The sequence below is a fragment of the Nanorana parkeri genome, unplaced genomic scaffold (genome assembly GCF_000935625.1).
Source record: "Nanorana parkeri isolate BGI_ZX_2015 unplaced genomic scaffold, ASM93562v1 scaffold159, whole genome shotgun sequence".
In the NCBI taxonomy this organism is placed as follows: domain Eukaryota; kingdom Metazoa; phylum Chordata; class Amphibia; order Anura; family Dicroglossidae; genus Nanorana; species Nanorana parkeri.
Genome location: NW_017306427.1, coordinates 2,328,032 through 2,340,639, shown reverse-complemented (window position 1 = coordinate 2,340,639; position 12,608 = coordinate 2,328,032).

Sequence of the window (12,608 nt, the reverse complement as noted above, 5' to 3'; positions counted from 1 at the left end):
CCCCCCCGATGACATGTGTTCCCTGTCATCACCAGCCCCTTTCCTGGAACAACATTGCCTCAGGTGGCGAAGACTATAGGGACAGTCCTGATTACAGGGGACATTCATGACCCAGGAAAGGGTTGACTATCAGGAACATTAGGCTTGTGCCCAGAGAGACAAAGGGGGCATCTGAAATGGTTACAACACAGGAGTACAACTGATAAACCATTGTCACCCTAAAGAAGGAAGTGCCTGAACAAAGACATTCATGGCAGGATCAGCAGACATTATTTAAATTAAAACAACAGATTTAAAAAGGTTGAAAACACTTTTGAAATGACAATAGCCTGGTAAAGCTTCAATAAGACTTTAATGATTGTGTTATAATCTACTTTAAATCACGGGAGCTATTGCATGTTACAAGAAGAAAAAAATCATAATTCAGCAGTACTGGTAGGAAGGAATATGTGACGATCAGACAGAATTTTAGAACAATTGCTATTAAAAATGCCCATTCCGCTGTGTATTGTGCACGGGCAGGAGTAATTAGCCCAACTCGGGGCCTTCAGTCAGGTGTGTGACGAGCTGTCATTCCTCTTGACGTCTGATTGACAGATCTGCCGAATCTCAGCAACAAAGAGACCTACAAGTAATTTATAATAATCCGGAGCAGAGGGCTTCTGGGGGCGCAAAGAGACTTAAAGACCTAAATATATTAAACAAAAAAAAAATGTCCTCCTTCTCCATTTCCTATTCCCACATAAACTTTATCTTTCTTTCACTCTTTTTTTTTTACTATGTTACAAAAAAAAATAAAAATGATGTTTTACTGAAATTTAAAGAGACACTAAACTCACAAATGAATTCAAGTCCCTTTAACTATTATCAAAAATGTATCTTATTTGTGTATCACTCGGCTGTAGATCCTCCAATCATCTCTGAGGGTAGGTTGACACCATTTTCACACCAAATGGTGTGAACCTGTCCGCAGTTCCAGTGCATTCCAGACCAGACAAAATGAGACATGTAGTATTTTTCTGGTCTGGTCTGGTCTGGAACGGACTGCACTGGTGTGAACAGAGGCCAGAAATAGCATAGGGATGCATTAAGATGCATTTAGGGTCCGGAAAACAATCTGGTCTGGTCTGGAGATGATCTGGATGTGGTGTGAATGGGCCCTCAATTGGTGCCCACACTGTCCTTCCTTCTGGAGGGGGGCTACTTTTGTTCCCCATGGTCCCTGTGTGTGTTGTAAAGTAGTCACCGCTCCAAGCTCGCTCCCGGGATGGACTACAATCTCACGTTTAGTTTACTAATTTGTAGTGAGATTGTAGTCCTTGACCCTCATAATGGGCATAGGTGTGAAAACTTTTTAAGAGGATTTATCTCTCTTTGGAGAAGTTTCTTTTCAATACCTGTTGTGTCTACAGGACAGGCAAAATCTCTTAAAGGAGAACTATGAGGTGAGTGCTTTTCACTCACCTCATAGTTCTAGCCGACCTGTGACAATGAGACTGTCACAGGTCGGCTCAGTAGATCGGGAGGTGAGCGAACACATACCGGCGCTCGCTCCCTTCTCGATCCTGCCATGGCTCTCTGCCATGACAGGGGAGCGGCTGGATTCCCCCCTCCCCGCTCCGATCCGCCACCGCTGACTGGCAGAACGGACAGGGAGGGGGCGGGTACAGTTGGCTCTGCCTCTAGATAGGCAGAGCCAGCTGTCAGTCACGCAGCTGGGCGGATCTCGACATCGATGTCGGGATCCGCTCCGGCTGCGGCATCTCAGTATACAGCTGTAGCTCGCGGTATACTGAGCTTAGGGTGATGGGAGGACGCTAGTTTGTGTCCTCCCGTTACACTAAGAAGAACTATGGGGAAAAGCCCTGACCCCATAGTTCTCCTTTAACAAAAAGAAAAAAACTATAGGATGTTTTAATGATTCCCTCTTCTGACCAACATGAAAAAAAAATAGATTAGGATTTTGGTATATACATTGACCTAAAAATAATTTTTGACTCACATTGTTACTTGCTCACTACTCTATCACGTCTATTCACTAAAGGGTGAAGGGTTTGGAGAAGACAGGAGAAGTGAGCAATCTAGGACAACATAGCTATTATAGAATTCTCCAATTCAGCTCACTTTCCAGTTCAGCTATGTTGTCCTGAATTGTTCACTTCTCCTGTCTTCTCCAAACGCTTCACCCTTTAGTGAATAGACCTGTATATTTCAACCACTGGCATCTCATAGACAGATTTCTAATTGCTCTCTCTAGTGGTCACCTGTAGATCAAAGATTGTAGTTAGCATCCTTGTTCATTGCCTGCTTAGAACAGGTCAGTTAGCATTAGGTCCAGTCTCAACGTGCTTTGGGCTTTTGACATCAGTTTGAGATACTTCTTAGATCTTTTAGAACAGCGGTCGCCAAACTGTGGTCCACGGGAACATTTTGGTGGTCCGCAATTGCCCCCCGGGCCCCTCTAATGCCGTGCAGGCTGGGCCGTCATTGAAGCAGCACGGAAGCTCCGGGGCTGCCTCTCACTGACTCAAGCAGCGGCTGTCACAAGGAATGCGCGGCTCTCAGTACAGTGCGGGCTCTGCAGGAGGCGGGGCATCTTGTCAGTACCCGGGCTGCGGGACATAGAAAAAGTGGGGAGAAGCCAGGTAATAGAGGCTCAGTGTGGGGGAAGGGGAGGCATGGGGGCGGTTGGGGCAGTGCTGAAGGGTGATCTCTAAACAATGCAGATCCCCCTCATATGAAACACTTGTAAGACTGAGGCCCACGGTACTGGCCTATTTGGGAAGGAAGAAGTGCTTACACCAGGGAAGGGGTGAGTGTCACATTAGTGTCGGGCGCTCCTGCCAGGGCCGGGTGCATATTTGATAGGGGGGGAACAATTAATATTATTACTGGGCACCGCTTCCTCCCCCCACCAGCACTGCCACTCCTGCAGGCACACCTGCACCTATGTATGTGTATATATACTATATGTACATATATTCTCATATGTGTGTGTGTATATAATATATATATTAGGGCTGTGCAAATTAACAATTAATTTCTCGATTAATCGTTAATCTTTTTGATCGATTAAAATTTTTTTGATTGATTAAAATGGCTATTGACAGCTGGCTCTGCCTCTCTAGAGGCAGAGCCAGCTGTGCCCGCCTCCTCGCCCACCCATTCCTCCAGTCAGTGGGGTGAATCCCGGTGGGGAGCGGTGACCGTCAGGGAAAGGATCCGAAAATCAGCGATTGGCGGTATGTGTTCACTGACTTCCTGATCAATAGTCCTGACCTGTGACAGCTTCAGTGTCACAGGTCGGCTTGAATTATGGGGATGAGTGTTTTTCACTCCCCTAATAATTCTCCTTGAAATCATTTTTTTTTTTACCAAAGGCCCTAGTCTGTTCCTGACTGTCACTGTATGTCTATTTAAGTAAATCAAATTTATTTTTTTTATTTTTTTAAATATTAGTGGTCCACGGGATTTACAATTATGAATTTAGTGGTCCATGAGGTCTGAAAGGTTGGTGACCGGTGTTTTAGAATTCATTGACAGATGACTTTGAGCTGCAGTTGACTTCCTGCTGACCTGCATTTGATCTGGTTTAAGCTGCCTTAGTATTCCCATTGACATGTATGGTGAGAAAAGCAGTTCTGATGTGAAAAAACATGAACCAAGCCCTTAGACAGGCAGATATCTCCCTGAGAGTCATAGTGGGGGACTTATCTACTGAATGAGCTGTCATAGTATTGGAACCTGTGACACAGCATCACATGCATGGTATTTTTCCCCATTTACCAATATAGATTGAAGAGTAAAGTATCATTTTTATGTCTCTCCAATGTCTAAAATAACCTTTAATTGCTGATAATGTGTTGACATATGTGCACCTGGAGCCTCACAGAAAATGGCAAGCAGCTCATCAGTTTTCGGCTCACTTCACTTCTGATCGGTCATTCACTCGGCTGCCCTCGGCAGCTTTGTGAAGAGACCCCTATACGTATACTGTATATAGAAATTTTTCCGCTACAAATATGAGATTTGGTCCATTGATATCTGTGAATGTTATAAGCAGCTCTTTTATAGACGGTGAAAAGCAGACGGGTGAATTCACCGAATCCTCCAGGTACACAGTATTCCATGGTCACATCCACTCCATTTGTTGCCTATAGACCTGATTGATTAGCGGCTTGAATGTCTTCCTAGGGATATTGGATGAGCGGATCATCCAATTTGCTTCTCACTGAGCCAATTTATGTTTTAACTACACAACACCTTTACAATGAAGACATTTCCCAGACCAGCCATGTATTTGTCCACTGTAATAATGGTGAACTACGTGGCTGGCACTGGAAGACGAGAGCCTGCAATTGCTCCCAATGGGAAGTGTGTGATTGCCATTCATTTGGCAATATCAGTGTTTTTAATTGGCCGTCATGCAGACTGGCAAGTGGACCCAATTAGGACAGAAAAATTAAGATTTAATGAGGGTAGAATGCTGATTATTTCATTTTGAAATGCTGAGCGTGCACACCGGACACAATACAGACGTCAAAATGAAAATTCCCAGGATGCAATGAGATAATGGGGTTTAAATGAACATGGAGCTTGCAGGGTTTACCACAATCCACGTATAAATTCGGCCTGGGTCACATCAGTGGTCTTAGAAGCTGTTTGTCCTGCCAGAGCTCAACCCAAAAATGTCTGGGCAAAGCAGCAGGAAAAAAAAAATGGCCCATTCGTAGACCCGGAGATTTTTATTGAACCCATTGCAGCCAATTGGACGTTCCTTGTTCTTCCAACTGTAACTCCCTCTTGACGAGTGTTCCAAAAATGTTTCCAGCACTCATCCAGCTAACCAGCACACAGTACCCAACCTATATTTTTTAATTAAAAACAGAGGTCTTTGTTGCATTGGTATTTATGTAAAGTCACATGGTCATGCCATGGTATTTCTTAAAGGCCAACTATGGGGTCAGTGCTTTTCCCCATAGTTCTCCTAAGCGTCACAAACTAGCGTTCTCTCGTGACCCAAAGCTCAGTATATCGAGAGCTACAGCTCGCGGTATACTGAGACCGCTGCAGCCGGGACGGATCCCGACAATACTGTCGAGATCCACCCAGCTGCGTGATTGACAGCTGGCTCTGCCTATCTAGAGGCAGAGCCAGCTGTGCCCACCCCCTCCCCCGCCCGTTCCGCCAGTCAGCGCTGGAGGATCGGATGGGGGGGGGATCCCTGCAGGGAGCCGTGAGTGACAGTCACATCTCTCTGCAGGGACATGATCAAGAAGTGAACGAGTGACGGTATGTGTCTGCTCACTTCCCGATCTATTGAGCCGACGTGGACGTGTGACAGTTTCATTGTCACCCGTCGGCTCGAACTATGAGGGTGAGTGAAAATCACTCATCTCATAGTTCTCCTTTAAGGCCCCACTCACACTGGATCCGTTGCCTTGTGTAACCATCCGAATTTTAACAGACGGGAACGCAAGGGCAACAAAAAAATGAATGGATGTGAATGGGGACCGTTCACACCACAGCGTTGTGTTGCCATATAATGCACTGGGGAAAAAAAGTAGAGCATGCTCTACTTTTTTTTCAGCACAATGCAACACGTCCAGACTGAATGCTAATGCCACGCATCACAAGCCATTACTGTGAAGTAAGTCCACTCAGGACATGTTATTCCACATAAAGCTTGCCAAAAAACCCCCCACAACAGATAGAAAGGAAATCAGAAGTCACAACTACTAGTCATTGGACCCTTCATTCACTTGCAAGTAACTCCGGATTTTGGTGTGAACGCACCGTTAAAGTGTGGTCCTACTTCTAGCTAAGGAAGAGCATGTGACTCAGTCCATGTGACAGCACTGGGCTAATCGGTATGTATAGTCATCTGTAGAGGGCTTCTGTAACCACTTGCCACCCGCCCATTGCAAATACACAGGCGGACGGCAACCTCTTCCCAACGGGTGGACGACATGGACGTGATTTTTTTTCTGTTCGAGCTGGTCTTGGCTATTACATACAAGCGTTCGACTGGCTCTACAGCCATCCAATTGCTTGTATGATAACATACAGTGTGCGGCCCCCCTCTGCTGTCGTGCCCCCCTTCAGCTGCCGCCCTCCGCTGCCACTGCCAGTTATCCCGCGCTCCGTTTCCCCCTGCAGGCCTGGGACCGGCACAACGGCTGGTCACACTGTAAATGGAGGAGAGATCAGAATTTCCCCACCGCTGATCTCTCCTCCTCACTCTCTAAAGGTGGAAGTGATGTGTGTTACATCACTTCCGCCTTTAGATGTAATTTCTCTGGCTGCTATAGCCAGAGAAGAAGCTTGAGAAGAAGATCTTTGATTCATCAGCATCTTTGGGGGTCCCAAGTTGACATTAGGTATCTTAGAGACCCCTGATGCCTCTATAAAGAGGACCTGCCATTGTATATTGGATATCACATAGGGGGCTTGTTAGCCTCCTATGTGCTAGCAAAAAAGTGTAAAAAAATAGTTTCTCATATTAAATTTTTTTTTTAAACACCCAAAAAAATGAAGGCCTCCACATGCATGCACATATAAATGTAAATACGCGCCAGGTGCCCCTACGTGCGAAAACAACGGTTATGCCACACGTTACATATTGCCACGAACGTGAGAGTGTGAGTAATAATTCTAGGGCCATTAATCGCTGATAACACTAAACTGGTGAGCGGTAAAAGCTTTTAAAGTGTCGTCTATGGCCAATTTTAGGCATCCTATTTTCTAGCAATTTTGCAGATGCGCGGAATTTTAAAGCTTGACATGTTTGGTCTCTATTTACTCGAAGTGACCCCGTCTTTTATATTTTACAAAAAAATTGGGTACTGATAAATGTTTTATAACATAACGTAGGCAAAACAGGTTTTTTTTTTCAACATTGTCGGAACATTTTTTATTATGTAGTAAAAAATAAAACCTGCGCAACATAAAAATGTTCAACTACCACCATTTTATTCTATAGGGTCTTGGCATTCAGAAAATATATAATGTTGGGGGGTTTTACGTCATTTTCAGGCCTAAAATGTGGAATATAACATGGGTGCAAAAATTGAAAAAAGGGCCTCAGTCATGAAGGGGTTAAATACCACCAAAAGAAAGCTCTATCTGTCCCCAAACAATGGTATAAAATTAATTTCAGTACCGCGTTGCATGACGGAATAAATGTCATTCAAGGCACCGCATGGCTGAATACTGAAAAATGACCCGGACTGGAAGGGGGTGTAACAACCCGGTCAGAAAGTTTTTTTTTTTTTTAAGCCTGTGGAACGTGCGACTAAACAAACTTCCCCCTGTGAACAAAAAAAGTGACCCGTGAAATCACAGCACACAAAAACGTGCACAAGGGTGCAAGGCCCTTCAATAAAGAAGGGACCTAAATTCCCGACCCCACGGGGTGCAAGGCTCCTGACAGGGGTTGAGACTGTTGGTCCACCAACCCGAAGGCCGGTGGACCCCGATCCTTTGGGGACCTGCCGAAACAGGTCCCTCACAGTGGTTAAGGTGAACATGTACTTGCTTTGCCTGGCATAGGTAATGTATAGATTACCTTTAGGCCAGAGGCGTACCGAGAGGGGGTGACACCCGGTGCGGGTAGCGGGTGACGCCCCGCAGTGACGTCAACGCGCACGCGCGTGTCATCATCACGCCCGTGCATGACGACGTCACATGCGGCACCGCTGTTACCTGCCGGCGGCCATTTTGGTGATGGACGCCAGCAGAGAGAGGAGGTAATGTCACCTGGCAGGATAAGGTATGCCGCCGGGTCCCCTCCTCTCTCTTGAGCAACTGGCTTGTGTGCCTGGCTTTTCAGAGGGGAGTGACACCAAAATAATTGTCAGTCATTTTGGTGCCACCCCTCCAATGGTGTCATATATTGTGATGTGAAGAAATGCGTTCATCTTGAGATGTCTCGCAGCCGGTATTGTATATAGGTTCATCGTCTCTTTTCCCCTTTAAGCAATAATTTCACCAATTAATTATTTTGTGGAATGCACGCAAAAAAAAGAACGCAGAACCCCCCCTGCCCCCCATCCCAGTCCAGTGTAACTATAAATACATGTAATAATTCCTATCAGAGATTAATGAGTGTGCGCCGAGTGTCCTGGATAACCTATACTGGTGTAAGACGATCCTTCTTCAGGAATAGGGGGCATGCTCTAATTAGGTCTTCATTAATCTAACAAAGTAATATGTAGGTAGAGCGCCGGCCCTCAAGGACGGAGGAGTCACTTCCCATATTATTTATCTTTCATTTTCATGAAGGTGATTTGCATAGATCTTAGTTAATAGCTGCAGCTTAATAACAGTTTGTAGCAATCCAAAGGTGAAATATTAAGTGTGGAAAACCTGTAGTTGTATGATGATATGTAATGGTACAGTCCCAAGCATTGAGCCTTTAGTCCTTCTATGTCACTGGTTTTATATGTCACCTCCCGATCTATTGAGCCGACCTGTGACAGTCTCATTGTCACAGGTCGGCTAGAACTATGAGGTGAGTGAAAAGCACTCGCCTCATAGTTCTCCTTTTAAAGTCTTCATTTTTCTTAATACTTGTTATGCAGACAGCTGCATTTCCTATTGCGGGTTGACAACAAGCAGCATTTCTGTGGACATTTGTGAGTGGTGTCAGCCCTGCCCAGCTGTCTTTTCTGAACTCTTAAAACCCTCCTCACTTTTTATAAAAATAATCATTCTGCAGTCCAAGATATGAACTGGGAGGGAAGATTAGACTCCTTGAGATAGCCCTGGAATTCTCAGGACACAGAACAGCTCTGGATTCTTGGCAGGACCAACAGGTATTCTTGGAACCTATAGAGCACATACAACAAAAGGCTTTCAATGGCTTTATATAGACTTCAATAGGGTTTGTCGTCTTGCTCTGGATGGCAAGCCCTATTTAAGTCTATATAAAGCCATTGAAAGGTTTTTTGTTTTTTTTAAAAATTCATTTATTTTTGTATTTTTGGTTGAACTCAACATGTATCTATTTGTCAATTTGAGTAACTATGTCATGAGCAGATACCCGTGGCACCACCGGGGGTTCCCGAATGTATTAAAAGAAAACCCCATACTGAGCTCGCTATTTAAAATGTGTTGTAACACTGTCTGAGCCGATGACACAGAGCAAACATACAAATCAAAAGTGCTGACGTTCCTCTGACTTCACTTGACACATGCTTGTTCTAGGTCAGTGACTCAGAATATAATGAGTCTATAGACAAGGCCGGATTTACTCTTTCTGCTGCCCCAAGCCAGGTTCCTCAATGTGCCCCCCTCCTCGCCAAACCCTCTCCCAACCCCTACCTCCCCCCACCCCAATGGCAACCAGATGGTGGGTACGGCAAGGTTATAATTTTTCTTTCTTAATTTTTTTATATCTTGTATTACTTTATTTTTATTTTTTTAAAGTTTAATTTATCTTATCATTTACATTTTATATTTTTTATAATTTCTTTTTTTTTCATAATTTTGTTCTGATTATTTTTTACTTTTAAATCATCTTTTTATTTTTTTTGAACTTTTTTTATTTAATTTATTTTTTTATAATTTTTTTTTTAACGTAACTTTTTTGCTATCACACAGGAGCTAACAAGCAGTCTTATTACTTCATTTACAGGGGTAATACTAGTTCCCGTTTCAAAGAAATTCGGATCCAGAATTCGTTAACGGAATTTCGTATTTCGGATATAATTCGGAAACTGCAATTCGGATTTCGGATGCTTCCGAATTTACGAATTTCAGGAAAATTTGTACGAATTTCGATTCGTAACGAAACAAATCGCACATGTCTAATTACGAGTGACTTTACACTTGTAAACAGACAAGCGATGTCCCCGCTCTACATTTAGCCCTGCTTGCCCAAAGCAGAGCTACATGTAGAAATCAACTACCCGCCCGGCGCCCCGGTACTGCATGTCCCGAGCTTTGGGAGATTCTAGACACCTGCCGCCCCTCTGCTCCCTGCCGCCCCGACGCCGGGCCTTGGTGGCTTGTGGGAGATCCGGCCCCGTCTATATAGACAGCCATGCGTCTGGTGTTTTCAGATGCAAGTCAGCAATGGAAGCCTCTGGATTTCTCTTAGTACGGGTTCCTTTAAAGAACGAGGATCTCAATCAGACCGCAGCCTATTTGTATATAAGAAGAAGGGATGTGCTTGCAATTATTGGTTGGCACCAGCTGCCGCTAGCCAAGCGGTTACAAGCATTTCATGAACATCTGCGTTTATTTTCCGGCTCCGGGGAGCATTTCAGCTCCTGCTCAGTGTCAGAAGAAAACATTTTGTTTGCTGAACTTATTTGTTATGTATTTTATACTTTGCTTTATGATTGCCTGACTACTCCGGGGGTTCAGAAGGAGAAGCTGGGAGGACTCCTCTGTTCCAGAACATCAAAACTGTTCTTTTGTCAATTATCTTCTTCTCTACAGAGAACACAGACACATAACAAAGGCTCTTGCTTCCAAGAGCTTACAATCTATTAAGGTATAAGGGAGGATGCAGAAGGTAGAAGAACTTACAATGTATTAGGGTATAAGGGAGGATACAGATGGTGGAAGAGCTTACAATCTATTACGATATAAGGAAGGATATAGAAGGCGGAAGAGCTTACAATCTATTAGGGTATAAAGGAGGATACAGAAGGTAGAAGAGCTTACAATCTATTAGGGTATAAATGAGGATACAGATGGTGGAAGAGCTTACAATCTATAATGATATCAGGGAGGATATAGAAGGCGGAACAGCTTACAATCTATGAGGGTATAAGGGAGGATACAGAAGGTAGAAGAGCTTACAATCTATTAGGGTATAAAGGAGGATACAGAAGGTAGAAGAGCTTACAATCTATTAGGGTATAAAGGAGGATACAGAAGGTAGAAGAGCTTACACTCTATTAGGATATAAGGGAGGATACAGAAGATAGAAGAGCTTACAATCTATTAGGATATCAGGGAGGATACAGAAGGTAGAAGAGCTTACCGTCTATTAGGATATAAGGGAGGATATAGAAGGCGGAACAGCTTACAATCTATGAGGGTATAAGGGAGGATATAGAAGGTAGAAGAGCTTACAATCTATTAGGGTATAAGGGAGGATACAGAAGATAGAAGAGCTTACAATCTATTAGGATATAAGGGAGGATATAGAAGGTAGAAGAGCTTACAATCTATTTGGATATAAGGGAGGATATAGAAGGTAGAAGAGCTTACAATCTATTAGGGTATAAGGGAGGATACAGAAGATAGAAGAGCTTACAATCTATTAGGATATAAGGGAGGATATAGAAGGTAGAAGAGCTTACAATCTATTTGGATATAAGGAAGGATATAGAAGGTAGAAGAGCTTACAATCTATTAGGGTATAAGGGAGGATACAGAAGGTAGAAGAGCTTACCGTCTATTAGGTATAAGGGAGGATACAGAAGGTAGAAGAGCTTACAATCTATTAGGGTATAAGGGAGGATACAGAAGGTAGAAGAACTTACCGTCTATTAGGTATAAGGGAGGATACAGAAGGTAGAAGAGCTTACAATCTATAATGATATAAGGGAGGATACAGAAGGTAGAAGAGCTTACAATCTATTAGGGTATAAGGGAGGATATAGAAGGCAGAAGAGCTTACAATCTATTATGATATAAGGGAGGATACAGAAGGTAGAAGAGCTTACAATCTATTATGATATAAGGGAGGATACAGAAGGTAGAAGAGCTTACAATCTATTATGATATAAGGGAGGATACAGAAGGTAGAAGAGCTTACAATCTATTATGATATAAGGGAGGATACAGAAGGTAGAAGAGCTTACAATCTATTATGATATAAGGGAGGATACAGAAGGTAGAAGAGCTTACAATCTATTATGATATAAGGGAGGATACAGAAGGTAGAAGAGCTTACAATCTATTATGATATAAGGGAGGATACAGAAGGTAGAAGAGCTTACAATCTATTAGGTATAAGGGAGGATATAAAAGGTGGAAGAGGTAAAAAAAGGGTCTTCACCAAACTGTTACCACAAGGTTGGAAGAGCACAATTGTCTACAATGGCTTTGTATGATGTAGTATTAAAGTGTATGTAAAGGCAAACATTTTATTTTTTATTTTTGGAGAGTTTGGAGTTTGGAGAGAAAGATTAGATCCTCTACCGGTTTTTAAACATTGTCTGTGCCCCCAATGAGGAGATTCACAACTCTATATGTAGTAGTGACCATTGCACTAAGACAGAAAATTATGGGCAATCTTTTATTTATTTAGCATTGTCATGAAAGCAAAAGATATGGGGAGATCGACAACTCAATATGTACTGGTGACCCTTGTCATCGCCCAATCTGAAATATATGGAGAAATCTTGAAATGGGGACAGCTGTTCTAGTAACAATTGTCTAAAATGGGAATTCCACTGCTCCATCTTGGAGATGCAACAGTAGGTGAGAGGGCATCTCCTCAAAATGGGATGTCCTCTCACCTACTGTTGCATCCAGGCCCGGATTCCCCACAAGGCCACCGAGGCCCGGCCTCGGGCCGGCAGGGCGCACAGGGGCGACACCGGTGTGAAATCCCCCGACGCCCGGAGCATAAAGTTCCGGGCGTC